This window comes from Dipodomys merriami, unplaced genomic scaffold, assembly GCF_024711535.1.
Source record: "Dipodomys merriami isolate MVZ:Mamm:240054 unplaced genomic scaffold, mDipMer1.0.p SCAF_96, whole genome shotgun sequence".
Classification (NCBI taxonomy): domain Eukaryota; kingdom Metazoa; phylum Chordata; class Mammalia; order Rodentia; family Heteromyidae; genus Dipodomys; species Dipodomys merriami.
Window position 1 is genome coordinate 19,453 of NW_027206579.1, and position 15,064 is coordinate 34,516.

At 41.1% G+C, this 15,064-nt stretch overlaps 1 pseudogene; it reads left to right on the forward strand.

The window, feature by feature from the left end:
• Positions 1 to 12,523: 12,523 nt before the first annotated feature.
• On the forward strand, positions 12,524 to 13,282 carry LOC138821911 (insulin-like growth factor-binding protein 3 pseudogene; annotated as a pseudogene).
• The last annotated feature ends 1,782 nt before the right edge of the window (positions 13,283 to 15,064 follow it).

Genomic DNA, 15,064 nt, shown 5'->3' on the forward strand with positions numbered 1-15,064 from the left:
AACTGGTAGAGCACTAGCCTTGAACTGAAGAGCTGAGGGACAGCACTCAGACCCAGAGTTCAAGCCCTACAACCAAAAAAAGAGTATTACACACAAAAACCAAAAACTCATGACTCATTTTGAAAATTTAATTGGATTTTTCTTATACATTTTTTAATTTCTACTTTTTCTTTCCATATGTATGCTGGGCTTGGAGCTATAAATCAGAGCCTATGTATTGTCCCAGTTCCCCCTTTTTTTTTTTTTTTTTGCCTGTCATGGAGCCTGAACTCTGGGCCTGGGCACTGTCCCTCAGCTCTTCACCTTGAGGCTAGAGACGTACCACTTGTGCTACTTCGCCACTTCTGGCTTTTCCTGCTCATGTATTGGTGAGGAATTAAACCCAGGGCTTCATGCATGCAAGGCAAGCACTCTCCCACTGAGTCACCTTCCCAGCCCTGCCCCAGTACAATTTTAATACTAGCCCTCTAATATGTGAGCCACAGCACAATTTGGAGCTTTAAAAAAAAAAACTGTAGTGGGCTAATTAGAGTAGAGTTCATGGACTCCCCTGCCTTGGCTGGCCTTGAACACTGATCCTCAGATGTGAGACCCTTGAGTAAGTAAAGTAACAAGTGTAAGCTAAATCAATTTTGCTCATTTTAACCTCTGAAATCGGCTCTCCCTTTTCTTCTTCCATCTTTCTTTTCATTTATTTATTTTATTCTTGTGTGTGCTGGTCCTGGAGCTTGATCTCAATGTGTGGGTGCTGTCCCAGAAATCATTGTCTCATTGGAGACACATTGGAGTTAGCCATTGGAGCCACAGTTCAAACCCAGGTGTTTTTCCTTCTTTTTGGTGGTTCATTGGAGATAAGTGTCTCATGCAAAGCACAGAATGTCTCAGGAAGCTGAAATCTGATTATCAGTTTGAAGTCAGCCTGCACAGAAAATTCCATGAGACTCTTCACCTCCAGTTAGCTGGTAGTGATCCCACCAATTAGCTGAGATTAATAGAACACCAGCCTTGAGTAAAGTAGAACGAATTCAACACCTATGACTGGCACACACAGAAAAAATGTCCCATGTACTTTCCTACATGGGCTTGCCTTTAAATGTTATTTTCTGATGAGTTCTGGGAAAATGGTGGAGGAGAAGCTGTAGGCTAAACAAGCTCTCGCATAGAAAGCAATTTTAGTGTTCCAATGAAGAGTCCTAAGCCAGAGAATCACACCTCCTGAAAGAAAGATCCCTCAATTCGTATGTAGTGACCTTTTTTTAATCTCTTCTCACTAATTTTAACTTTATTTTATCTGATATTAGGATTGCAACTCCCGTCTGTTTATGGGGGCCATTTGCTTGGTAGATTTTGTTCCAGACTTTCTCTTTCAAAGTGTGTTTGTTTTTATGGGCAAGGTGTGATTCCTGAAGGCAGCAGATAGAAGGATGTTGCTTTTTAATCCAACTAGACAGTCTATGTCGCTTAATTGGAGAGTTAAGTCTTTTCATGTTGAAAGAACTGAGAAGTGTTTGGTAGTTTCTGCCATTTTATCCACCTTCTTGGGTGCTGTGGCAACTTGGTTCTTCCAATGGTTTTTGGATTCTCAGTTTGGGTGCAGTTTCTTTGCCTTTATTGTGGTTTTGTCGGTTCTGTCTGTGTAGGACATCTTTAAGTATCTTTTGTAGGACCGGTTTGGTGGAGATATATTTTTTTTCAGTTTTTCTTTGCTATGGAAGGTTTTTATTTCACATTTGGTTATGAAGGAGAATTTAGCTGTTCACAGTATTCTTGGTTCATAATTTGTCTTTAGGTCATAGCATGCATCATTCCAGGCTCTTCTTGCTTTAATTTTCTCTGCTGAAAAAATGAAGTTATTCTAATTTGTTTCCTGTCATAGATGATTGATCTTTTCTCTTTGACAGCTTTAAGGATCTTTTCCTTGGTCTGAATTGATCTTGTGCATATTATAAAGTGACAGTGGGATGTCCTGCTCTCATCTGGTCTATTTGGGGTTCTAAAAGTTTCTTGTATCTGAATAGGCCTATCCTTTTGCATGTTTGGGAATTTCTCTGCTAGGATCCTGTTAAAAAAATTTCCTAGACCATTATCTTCTGACTCTAGGTGCTGCTCTACACCCATTCTCAGATTAAGCCTTCGGTTGGTGTCTTCCAATTGCTGAATATATCTATCATATTTCTGGATTTGTCTTGGATAATTGTACATTCTTTCTTTATAATATCTAGGCTGTCTTCATTCACCGAGATTCGATCTTCTGCATGGTCTAACCTACTGTAAAGACTTTCTTCTTTGTTTTTTATTCATTTTCCTTCTGATTGTTTGGCTTTGATGACTTCGTATTCTTTGTTGGAGCTTTGTTTTAGATCTTGTATGAACTTCTTTACTTCCTTAATTTGGTGTTCAGTGCTTATTCTCAAATCACTTAGATGTTTGGTTATGCTTTCTTTATACTCCCATTCCTACTGTCGGGTTAGATTCAGCATTCCTTTGTGGTCTCCCTGAATTCTTCAAGTTGTCTGTTTATGGATTCCATGAATACCTCTATTGATATTTGTTTATTCTCGTCCCTCCCTTGCAATTCCCGTATGACTCTTTGATTAGCTTCCTCATGTTCATGCAGTTCCTGTAGATCTCTTTGACTATTCTCAGCCTGCTCACTCAATTCCTGATATTCTCTTTGTCTGTTTTCAGCCTGCTCATGCAATTCCTGTATTTCTCTGATGGGTCTCAGGCTGCTCACACAATTTCTTTATTTCTCTTTGAGTGTTCTCAACCTGTTCATGCAATTCTGTATCAATCTTTGAGTAGCTTCCTCATGCTCATGAAATTACTGTATTGATCTTTGGTTTGCCTCCTCTCTCTCCCTACCATGTTCACACTGAGTCCTTGCAGGTTTTCTATCTGTTCATTCACCATGTTTCCCAGTAATATTTATAGAACTTGTGGGGGAACTCTCCTCTGAAATACACATTATCTGTTTTGTCACCTGGTTATCATGAGTGGGAGTTGAGATACCAGGACGTGCATTTTTCTTGCTTGTTCTGCCCATGTGATATGAAAGTAACACCAATTTTCTGCTAGGATAATTTTTCAAGGCATGCATCAACCAAAGTCCTGTAGTTGCACAGGCAAAAAGAACCAGATATAATCTAGTTCAACAGATACAATCTATTCAACATCAAACAACTATGGATTAATGGGCTAACAACAGCAAGGATGAATTTGGCAAACCAGAAATTATTATATTTAGGGACAAATGTGAGGAAAAATAAGATTAGAAGAATGTGGAGAGGTAAAAGGAGAGTGAATTTAACCAAGTTCTAATCTCAAAGAGCGAAATGGATTGGACAATGTTGTAGGAGAGAGAAAAAACAGACAAGAAAAAAATGGGAAAAACAAATATTTAAGTTTAAAAAATGAATCTTAAAAATTATCTAAGTTTAAGGTGATATTGAGAGAAGAAAAGGATACAATGAGATGCGGGGAGGGATAGAAAGGAGATATGAATTCTCAAAAATTATATAGGTATAAAGAGATAATACTGCTATTACAGAATTTAAGACTAAGAAGTTTTGAATTGAGTAATAAAATTCTTAAATGTGTATACAATGGGGGTAAGGTCTAATATTTGATGACGGGCATATATCTGAGGATGAGCAGAACAGCAAATAAGTCACACAAAAAGAAGGAAACAGAAGAAAAAATGAAAAGAATGAAAAAGAAAAAAAATAGAAAAAAAGGACCAAAAGGTCAGTAGAGATTTAAACAAAGCACACACACACACACACACACACACACACACACACACACACACACACACACACACACACACACACACACACCCCTAAAATAAAAATTAGGAGGGGAGGAAAAAAAGATGAATAGAAAATATTAAAAAAAAAAAACTAAAAATTTAAAAAGGTACAAAAAAGTGTTCTTTTTTTTTGGGGGGGGGGTAAGTAGATGGGAAGATCCTGTATCTCTCTGTGTCTGTAACCAGTCTCTTGGTGGAGTCTCTAGTCTGCTTGTGGTGTTTGGTTTGCGTGTGGCTTGATTGGTTTCTTAAGTCAATTTGTTTGAACAGGCAGAAAAATGCTCTGCTTTACACTATCCTCCTCCCAGGATAGTTCAATATGAGGGAGATCTGCTTTGAGTTTCACAAAAGAGGGAGATGGCTGTTTCCTCTAATTTGAAGATGCTGTGATGAGGCTAGGTTCTGGGTAGAGTTGAGGCCTTTCAACAAATTTTAGCTTTTCCCTGAGGGGTAGCTCTGAGACACTCACAGAGCCCAGCCTGGAGCCATTCTCAGGGTTTATGTTACTGAATTTCACTTGATTGCCTAGGCTGGTGTAGAGAGGGGCAGCCTCTGGCACTGTTTACCCAGTGAAGAAAGTCACTCCCCTCGGGGCAGAGCTTTGTCTGCCTGGGCTGGGTGACTTTTCCCAGGGATGAGCTTAGCCTGGCAGGTCAGGTCAGGTGCCTGTCACCTCCTAAATGACTTTTGTTTTTTTTTTCCAAGGCCTGAGATAGTGCTAGCTGCTCAGCTGGGCCTTTTCAATATCAATTATAGAGATCTACAGGGGTGAGGGCGGGAGGGGTGGCCTTCCCTCCTCTGCTCCCTGAGAAGGAGTGAGTATGTCAGTATTCTACTCACACTGGAGTCTTGGTTCCTCAGTTGTCTCTGGTCTGTCATCTGCAGGATGAACATATGGGCTACTTCTCAGTTCTTTCTGGTTTTAAATAGAATCCGGTCACCTGCTGTGTCTGGCACCATTGTCACAGACTCTGTGTTGTTCCTTTGGTGGCTAGGCTGCTGCCGTTGGTGATGCCACCACAGCTGCAGCTAATGGCAAGTGCTCAGATTTGTCTCCTTGCCTGGATTTTCCCTTTCTAGCCAAACTCTCTGTACTGTGATGGCACACTTGGTAATTCTCTGGCATAGGACTCTTCACTGGTACACTACAAGTATTTTCTATGTGAGAGCTTGTTTAGCCTCTAGTTTCTCCTCCTCCATCCTCCCCTAATTTGTTGTTGCTTTTTAAAAAACTGGTGCCAGTGGCTCATGCCTGTAATCATAACAACTCAGGTGGCTGAGATCTGATAATTGAGGTTTAATAACAGCCTTGGTAAGAAGATCTGTGAGACTATTATCTCATTAACTGGTAACCAAGAAACTAAAAGGGGCACTGTGGGAAAAACTAGTAGAGTGATAGCCTTGAGCACAAGAGAACAGGGATTTCAACATGGCCCTCAGTTCAAGATTCACATATTAAACAAATTTAAAAACAATTTGCGATCATTTGTAATCTCAGCATCCTCAACTAGTGGTTTATTTATAGCCAATTTGCATCTCAGTTTGTACGTATTTGGGTGGGGGAACTAAACTTATATAACAGTTTAAAAAATGAGCACAAGGGTACAGGTGGCTCACACATGTAATCCTACCTTCTCAGGAGGCTGAGAAATGAGGATGGTGGTTCAAAGCCAGCCCTAGGCAGAAAAGTTCCCATGAGACTGCTATTTCCAATTAACCACTAAAAAAAGAGAAATGGCACGATGGTTTAAACTTGTATGGTAGAGTGCTAACCTTGAGCAAAGAAGCTCTGGGACAACACCCATGCCTTGTATTCAAGCCCCATGTCTGAAGGAAAAAATAAAGAGTTCAGGGCTGGGAAGGTGGCTAAGTGGTAGAGTGCTTGCCTTGCATGTATGAGACTTTGGGTTCGATTTCTCAGTACCACATAAGCAGAAAAGCCAGAAGTGGCACTGTGGCTCAAGTGGTAGAGTGATATCCTTGAGGTGAAGAGCTAAGGGACAGTGCCCAAGCCCAGAGTGCAGGACCCATGATGGACAAAAAACAAACAAAAAAAGAGTTCAAACATTTAAATGATGTGCACAATAGACTATACACTAAAGATGAAAGCTTAAATTAATAAATTAATAATTAAAATGATCAACATTGTTTCAATTTTGTAGGTGGTGAATGTAGCAGAAAAAGTGATAAGAAATAATGATTCATTTCTAACAACTCTTCCATTTTTTAACTCATTTACTACTTTAAACTAAAGAGGCACATATCACTTTAGAGAAAAACAAAATTGAACATGTATTTTATCCTGAATACCACATTTTATAATTTGCCTTTTAGTAAACAATCAGTATCTTTTCATATAAAATACTTGTGATACCTTTATTTAATACTTCAAAGCTTTCCATTATTTGGTTATATCAAAACCCATCTCTTCCTTCTTTTCCTCCTTCCATTCCTTCATATCCTTCCCTCCTTTCAATCCTAGCAATTAAACTCAGGGCTTCATGCATTTTAGGTAGTTGCTCTACAAAGTGAGCCATACACCTGCTCTTTTTGCTTTAGTCAGTTTGGTTTTTGTTGGTCATGTGGCTTGAACTCTGCACCTTGACACTGTCCCTGCACTATTCAGCTCAAGGCGAGTGCTCTACTGTTTGAGCCACAGTGCCACTTCTGGTTTTCTAGTGGTTTATTGAGATAGGAATCTCACACACTTTCCTGCCTAGATTTTCTTTGAACTGGGATCTTCAGATGTCAGCCTCCTGAGTAGCTAAGATTACAGGCATGAGCCACCTGCGCTCAGCGCTGTTTTAGCCATTTTTATGACAGGGTTTTCTGTTTATGACGAGGCCAACCTGAATCACAATCCCTCGATGACAGGGAGGGTTGTGTGTAGCAAGTCAGATACAGTGGGAAAACAACATTCTCTGCCCATCACAGGGAGAATTTTGGAGGACTGTATTAGAAATGTCTAGAAGTGGGTTGTGAGGAGCATTCTGCTTCCAGGATACTCTTCCCACTTCCCAACATTCTAGTCCTGCCAGAAAGGTTCTATGGTAGAAGGCTCAGGATGGAGAGGGCAGACTCTCATTTTCCTTGTCACCAATCTGCCCACAGCATCGATTGTTGCATCTTAACTATTTGGATGGACTTCTACCCTGATGATTTTTATAAGCACAAGAAACTTGACATCCTGATAAAACTTACACAGTATGACAAGTTCAACACTGCCTCTTCAGACTTGCTGTTCTGCTTACATATTCTTCTGGATCAGCTGAAGCAACGAATGACCCGTGAGACCAAGAAAAAGAGTAAGTAGTCCTTGTTTAGATGCCTTAGAGCTTGTGAGTAGGGATGGAACCTAGGTCTCAAGGGATGGGCCTGCTTGGCCAAGAGCCCTTTGTAATACCCAGCTTGACAAAATGTCCTTTTATGGATGTTCTATGCCTGGTAATGTCTGTTCCCATTTTAAAAGAACTTGGACATAACCACTCATTAGAAACACCCTACCTTCTCATCAGTGTTCAGTCCAAACTCAAGTTCTACAGCTTCTCTTATTAAATCCTATCAAAGTTTAGTCACACTTTAACTTCTAGAGTCTACTCTCTAAGACTCTTGTACCTATTTCCATTCTTATATTTGTGTCACTGTAGAGAACTTCCTGCTGAACTCCAGATAAAGAACCCATCATTGATGTCTCCTGTGGTGACTGATGGAGATTGGAAACCAACACTGGACTGCAGAAAGCATGTGAACATAGAGGCTTTTTTCAATGTGTAGAAAGGCCCAAGTAGGTTTTGAGTCCTGTGGACATTCCACTGGTTCTTACCTCCACATGTGATGTAGGTTTACCTGCACATACCACCAAGGAAGAAGATGATCCAGAATGTCTTCCATTCATATTCACAATTCACCTAGATCCCATCCAAACCAGTAAAAAAGTATTGGTCTTGGAGTGCAGGGTAAATGTGTGCAAATGGAAAATGACCCCAGTCTATGTTCAGGAAAACCAATAAGTTAGGTCCAAAGTCTAGATTCAGTTGAGGAAAGGGAATCTGTCCTCACAGAATATCCAGACCAATCTGTCCTGCTGCTGGGGATCCAATTTCCAATTGAGAAATAAGATCGGTCGCTCCCTAGACTCAGGAAGAAAATGCTGCCTTTAATAAGGAAGTAGATCCTTTTGAGGACGCTGAGGCAGAATTTGTGTCTGAAGGCAACTTGTCAAAACCAGCTTTACAATGTCAGTGTGGGGGGGGAGGGGGGTATAATAGGGTGGGGGGAGGGGGGTAAAATTGGGTGGGGGGAGGGGGGAGGCGGGGAAGGGAAGTGAAGGGTAAACAAAGGAGGAGGCTGCAATGCTTGGTAAGAAATGTATGCATTATCCTGCCCATGTAATTGTAGCCCCCCTGTACAGTATGTTCTCAAATAAAATAAAATACAATTAAAAAAAAAAAGACAATCCAGATTTAGAGATTGCTTCCACATTTCTTTAGAAAATCTTTATATTTATTTTTGGTCCTGATTGTTGTAAAATGATCATTCTAGTTATTTTTCTAACGTTATTAAAATGTCAATGTTTATGTTATGTAATACAATTCATGAGTCTTAAATGTGGTTTTCTTCAACCTACAATGTAAAGCACCATGCACATGTGTTCTGTGTGTGGGAAAACACAGAGTGACAGGGGGCTGAACAAGAGACCCTACTGGATATAAAGGGAACAGTTAAATGCACAGAGAGTTGCAAGGAAGCCAGGCCATGCCTGCATGGGGTGATAAGGTGGCTACAAAAGCTCTAGGACATACCAGATCAGATGACCTAGAAAGCTGGTCTGTCAATTGGGACAAATGCTACAATACTTATAGTGGTATGTGGGACTTTCTTCCTACAGTGAGTTCAAACCTGTGTGTAGATTCATTGTGCTTTGGGAAATATTGAAGAAAAATTTGGCTCCAGTGACATAAAAATTTTACTTAGGTCTGAATTTATTTGACAAAATACATAGGAAATATCAACACTGGAAAGTATAAGCCATTATCAATAGAAGAAAGAAGGCTTATATAGATGGACAAACACAAAATCAGGAAGCAATTAAATCAGTTATATGGAAATACATGTTATATTCATTACATTTTATATAGTATATTATATGATATATAAGATCAAATACAATTTTTCATACTACAAGGGCTTTTAACCTTTTCAATCTTAAGTATTCTTTTTCACATAATATTAGTGTAAAACATTATTGGGGAAAGTGGTAATATAGCTTTGATTATAATTATATGAATATATATTTTTGTGTTTCTAGATATAACATTGATTATAAATAGATGAATAAATATAAACATATATTTGTATATCTGTCTATGAGGTGAATATAATGAAACAGGCTACACGATATATAAAAAGGCAGTTATGAGTTAGTATATGAGACTCAGGCCTGTAATCCTAGTGATGTGAGAAGCTGGGTTCTGAGTTTTAGTTTCTCTTACCCCTATGTAATTAGATTTTCAGAGGAGACCTGGTCCCTCGAGTGTAGCCAAGAAACACGTATGCAGGAATATCACACTCTGTGACCCCAGAGGAAAGTAAGTAGAAATCAGGACAAACATTTTATGCTATGACAGTCTACTAAGTTCCTGTGCCAAGATGGCCATCTGTAGAACATCAGATGGAAAGTTGGCATTCCCTCCCAAAATGTTTTTGACTATCCTGAATTAAACCTTATTTCTCTTCCCAAGCTACAAACACATAGAAATATGCCAAGGGCTCAAGAGAGATGGAAAAAGACTTACAAATACATAAAATTATATACTTTTTTTGGGGGGAGTCTGGTTGTCAGCTTGAATTCTGGGCCTGGGCGCTATCCCTCAGCTCTTCAGCTCAAGGCTAGCGCTCTACCACTTGAGCCACAGCGCCACTTCTGGCTTATTTTCTTTTTGCTTATATGGTGCTGAGGAATTGAACCCAGGGCCTCAAGCATGCAAGGCAAGCACTCTACCACTGAGCCACCTTCCCAGCCCCCAAATTATATACTTTGTTTCAGTCATTCAATGACAAATCATCAAAGGCATATCTTGAATTTTTCTATTTTTAATGGAAATGGGAATATACACTGAATGCATCAGGGAGTAGGTGATAGTTTGGATGCTGAGTTGTGGAATGTACTTCGGGGCATGGGAGACACTTGCCTTGGAGAACTTGTGTGGGGTTGCGTCTCCTCACACAGCTTCACAAAACAATGCCCATAACTTGTATGATGTCATAGCCATCTTTCCATAGCAGCAAATAGATGTCAGGCACTGATATTGCTCTAAGGTTGATTAAGCAACACAGAAAGGCACAAAGAACGAGAGGGAATGATTGCTAGCAACCAGACATCAGCTTCAAGAGCTGTCCTGACCAGAAGCTAGGATAAATTGAGCTGGAGAAGGCTAATCCCCATGCAAGGCTTCTGAGCACTAAGGACCAGGCACTATTATAGGTGTTGGAGAAACAAGTGAATGTGGCTCTCTCCTCATCAATTTCATGCTGAAAAGAAAACCAGAAATCATAATGATAATTTCTATAAATCAGAAACATGACATTGATAATTTCATGGCAACAACTTCACAGTGGGTATGTGAGGACATATCCCTGAGGAGGAGATAGTTAATCTGAGAGCCATCATCCATGCAATTAACTAGAAGCAGATACTCCAGGCAGTAGGAACAACAAGTACATCCCTCAGTGATGGGAAAGGACGTAACTTGCTTCAGAAAAGGAAAACATCACTGACGTGTTTGCTTGTGAAGTAAGAAAAGAAGGTACAACAAAGAAAAAAAGATCAGACATGAAGATCGGAATAAATTATATAGATATTGGATGCTCCGGGTTACAAGAAGAAAAATTCTGTTATTCTAAATCTGACATTACCCACTGGAACCAAAGTGCTCAAATAGTAGCTAGACACATCTGATTCACCTACAGAATACTTTTAAAATGTGATTCTAGCCAGGCTCTGGTGGCTCACAACTGGAATGCTAGCTACTCGGGAGGCTGATACCTGAGGACCAGGTTTGAAGCAAGCCAAAGAGGAAATTTGGAAAGACTGATCTCCAATTAACCACCAAAAAAATATGGACATGAAGCTGTGGTTCAACTGGTAGAGCACTAGCCTTGAGAAAAAATTAAGGGACAACACCCAGGGTTTAGGTTCAAATCCCTGGACTTCACAAAACAAAAATGTCAACAAATAAAATTTCGTGCTCAGTCGATCATCACTTAACATTCTACTTCAATGTATTTGGTATGAGCCTAGGAAGTTACATCCTTAGCAAATGCTCTCCCCTCATATTCTGCATCATTACCAGTATTCAAAGCCCTGGCATTACCAAAGTCTCCTCCCAGTTAGCATAGCAGTCTACCACTGGGAATTAATAGATATATTTTTATTAATCATAATCTATACACACACATCAAATGAGTAGTAGCCACAGTCCATTATTCTGAATGTTTTTGCTCCCCCTTTGAGTTAATAAGCCTTACCATTAAAACTATAGAATACTTATCAAATTAAATCAACAGTCATCATTCTTCCACCCAATCTTGTAACCTAAGTTATGTGGGTTTTTTGGTTTCTTTGATATTGGTGCCCTGTATCTTGTATATACATTTCTCTAGCTTTGGGAGGTGAAGGGAAAAAAACCAAATGCTTAACTAGGGATACAGTTTGACCCATTTTAACAATGAGATCAAGACACTATGTTCAAAAACGAACTTTACAATTTAGGCAGGGAGTGGGGAGGGGGATGGAAAGGAATAGTTGTGGAGGTGGAAGGGTAGGGATGGTAGGGGAAAAACAAAGGAGGAGGTAACAATGCTTGAGAGGAAATGAACTCATTACCTACCTTATGTAACTGTAACCCCTTTGTGCATTATTTTTACAATGAAAACATATTAAAAAAGATGAAAAGACCCAGAAATAAATTTACATACTTACAATCATCTGATATTCGGCAAAAGAGCGAAAGATGTAATGTGAAAAAACATAGCCTTGCTGGGTGCCTGTGGCTCATGCCTTTAATACTAGCTACTCAGAGGCTGAGATCTGAGGATGGTTGTTGAAAGCCAGCAGGGACAGGGAAGTCCATGAGACTCTTAGCTCCAATAAACCACAAGAAAATGGGAAGAGGAACTGTGGTTCAAGTACTAGCCTGGAGATGAAATGCTGAGGGGTAGCTCCAAGGCCCAGAGTTCAAGCCCCACGACCGACAAACACACACACACACACACACACACACACACACACACACACACACACACACACACACACACACACCACCACCACCACATACACATACACATACATCATAGCCTCTTCAACTATTGGTGTTGGGAAAACTGGATATCCATAGACAGAAAACTAGAAGTGGATCTCTGCTTGCACTAACATCAATTCAAAATGGATTAAGTACATTAAAATCAGTCAAACTACTATAAGACAGAATAAGGGTGACATTAGAACTTATAGGTACTGAGGTGCGATATGGGCAGCTGCACGGCCCAGCACCGGTAGTTGCGCTCCAGATCCCGCAATCTCGCACCGCGTGCCTCCTCCCCATAACCACTTACTCCAGTTGGCCACTGCGATGGGCGCCATGCATCTGGCACGCCCCACCCTCTGGGTAGCTCTGCTCACTGTCCTGGCCCTGTTCCTTGGGCCGCTGGTGATGTGGCCCCGTCGTGTGCTGAGAGTCCTGCAATACGAACTCGCTGGCCCAGTGCACACCTCCGCCTGCCGCGCCCGCGTGTGCTGAGCTGGTGTGCGAGCCAAGCTGTGGCTGCTTCCTGACATGCACACTGCGCGAGGGCCAGCCATGCCGTGTCTACACCAAACCCTGCAACTAGGGGCACAGCTGCCAGCTGCCAATGGCTGAGCCACGCCTGCTTCAGGCACTGCTGTATGGCCGCGGGTTCTGCGCCAACTCCAGCGTTCCTGGCCACCTGAACGCCTACCTGCTGCCTGTGCCCTCTGCCTCAGGAAATGCTAGTGAGTCGGAGGAGGACCAAGGCAAGGGTAGCCTGCCCCGCCCAGCACACTAGGGTGCCTGATTCCAAGTTCCATTCCATTCACTCAAAGCTGGATATCATCAAGAAAGTTCCCGTGAAGAACTACCAGCGCTACAAAGTCGACTATGAGTCCCAGAGCACGGACACCCAGAACTTCTCCCGAGTCCAAACGGGAGACAGAATATGGTCCCTGCCTTAGAGACATGGAAGATATTCTGAATCACCTGAAGTTCTTCAATGTGCTGAGTCCCAGGGGTGTGCACATCCCCAACTGAAACAAGAAAGGACTTTATAAGAAGAAGCAGTGTCGCCCCTCCAAAGGCAGAAAGCTGGTGCGTGGAGAAGTATGGTCAGCCCCTCCCAGGCTTCAACAGCAAGGGCACGCATGACGTGTACTGCCTCGGCATGCAGAGGCAGTAAACCTCACTGCATCAGTTTAATTGGAGCTCCAATACACTTTACTTTGCACAAAAGACTGCCATGGACAGAAAAACACCTGGCTAGAGCCTCAACTTATATTTCTTTTTGTGAAGAACTGTTTTTTGTGTTTTTTTAAAAAGAAAATCCAAGGTTAGACAGAGATTTTTGAAATGTCTATTGTTCCTTTAAATGGTAAACTTGAGCATATTTGCACTTTTCAGTAGTCAGAAAAGAAAATATTTCTCTGTTGCTTTCTGTAAAATAACATACTCCTGCCGAAAGCAGCGGACTTGATCCCCTTCTAGAATCCTCTCCATATCTGCCCACTGGAACAGCTAACCTTCCACCTCCCTCACTTCAGTGGCTATTGTAGAAGACATCTCCTCTTTGCCCTTCACCCTGCTCAGGCCTCATGGAGAACAGGAAAGTCAGAAACTCCAGTCACCTGGCCATCTCTACCATACACGAGACCCCTGGCCATCCTGGTCCTATCTTTGATTCCAAGACCTGGACCCCTGGGCCACAAAGTTTCTTCATTATCTGCAAATGACTTGATCTGCTTGGAAAATACTGGAGAGATTGAGGTGGAATCTTAACTGACCAAGAAAGTTCTATAAAACTGACCAAAAAAGTTCTAGCACATTCTGGGAAACTTGTAAATGCAAATTTTTCTGACCTCCCTCCATCAGGCAGCTTTTCAAGGATGGAGCCCAGTGGAAGGCCCAGGGTTGCCTTGGCTGTGGTCCAGCAGGGCATGGGGGAGGCTGGGAGTGTACCCCACACCTCACAGGCCTCACCAATAATGGAGTAATCGCTTTGGAGGCAACAAAAACAGAATATTTTCTAATTTAACTTCTAGTTTGGGGTTGAGGATAATAAGCTATTCAAAGGCAAAAGTTTATTTTCACCCCTCATCTTCATTCTTGACCTAACAAAACAATGGTGTTTAATGTTATCTAAACAGGAAAGATGAACAGCTTGTTGATAGAGCCTCATAGGGACACTGGGAACACATAGAGAATAACTTGTGTTTGTTGAACTTGGAGTCCAACTTATAATTTATAATTCACACATATATGCAGAGAGAGAGAGATATGTTCTCAATGCTTAACATTATATACAGCATAGCCCAACTATAATAGGATCCATACTAGATAATCCTAGATAGTGTTATAGATACTAGAAGGTGTAACTATGGCTGTGACCAGGAGAGGACACTCAGTCCAGTTGGGGATTTTCTCTCCCCAAGGCCAAACCCATGGCAGTATTTCGTGTGGGGCAATTGTCGTGCCCTACACTGCTCTCCTTAAGAACAAAAAGAGGTCTCAAGACAGTCTGCCTACCTCTTACAAGCTTTCCTTTATTTTTTAAATTTTTTGGGGGGGAAAGTATTTTTGAAAAGTTTTGTCTTGCGATGTATTTATAAAAGTAAATAAAGATTTTACCATTAAAATAATAATTAAAAAAAAGAACTTATAGGTACTGGCAGGAACTTCCTGAATAGAATCCCAGGGGCACAACAGATAGGAGAGAGGCACAACAAATGGGCCTCCATCAAAGGAAAAACCTTACACAGGCTAGGTATATAGCCACTAAACTAAAAAGACAGGGAACAAATTGGGAAAAGATATTTACCTGCAATACATCAGACAAAGGGCTAATTTGCAATGTATACATGGATCTCAGAAAACTACCCCTCCCAAATCTAATAAACCAATCACCAAATGGGCAGAGGAGCTAAGGAGAGACTTCTCAGAAGAAGAAGGAAGAACGGCAAAGAAA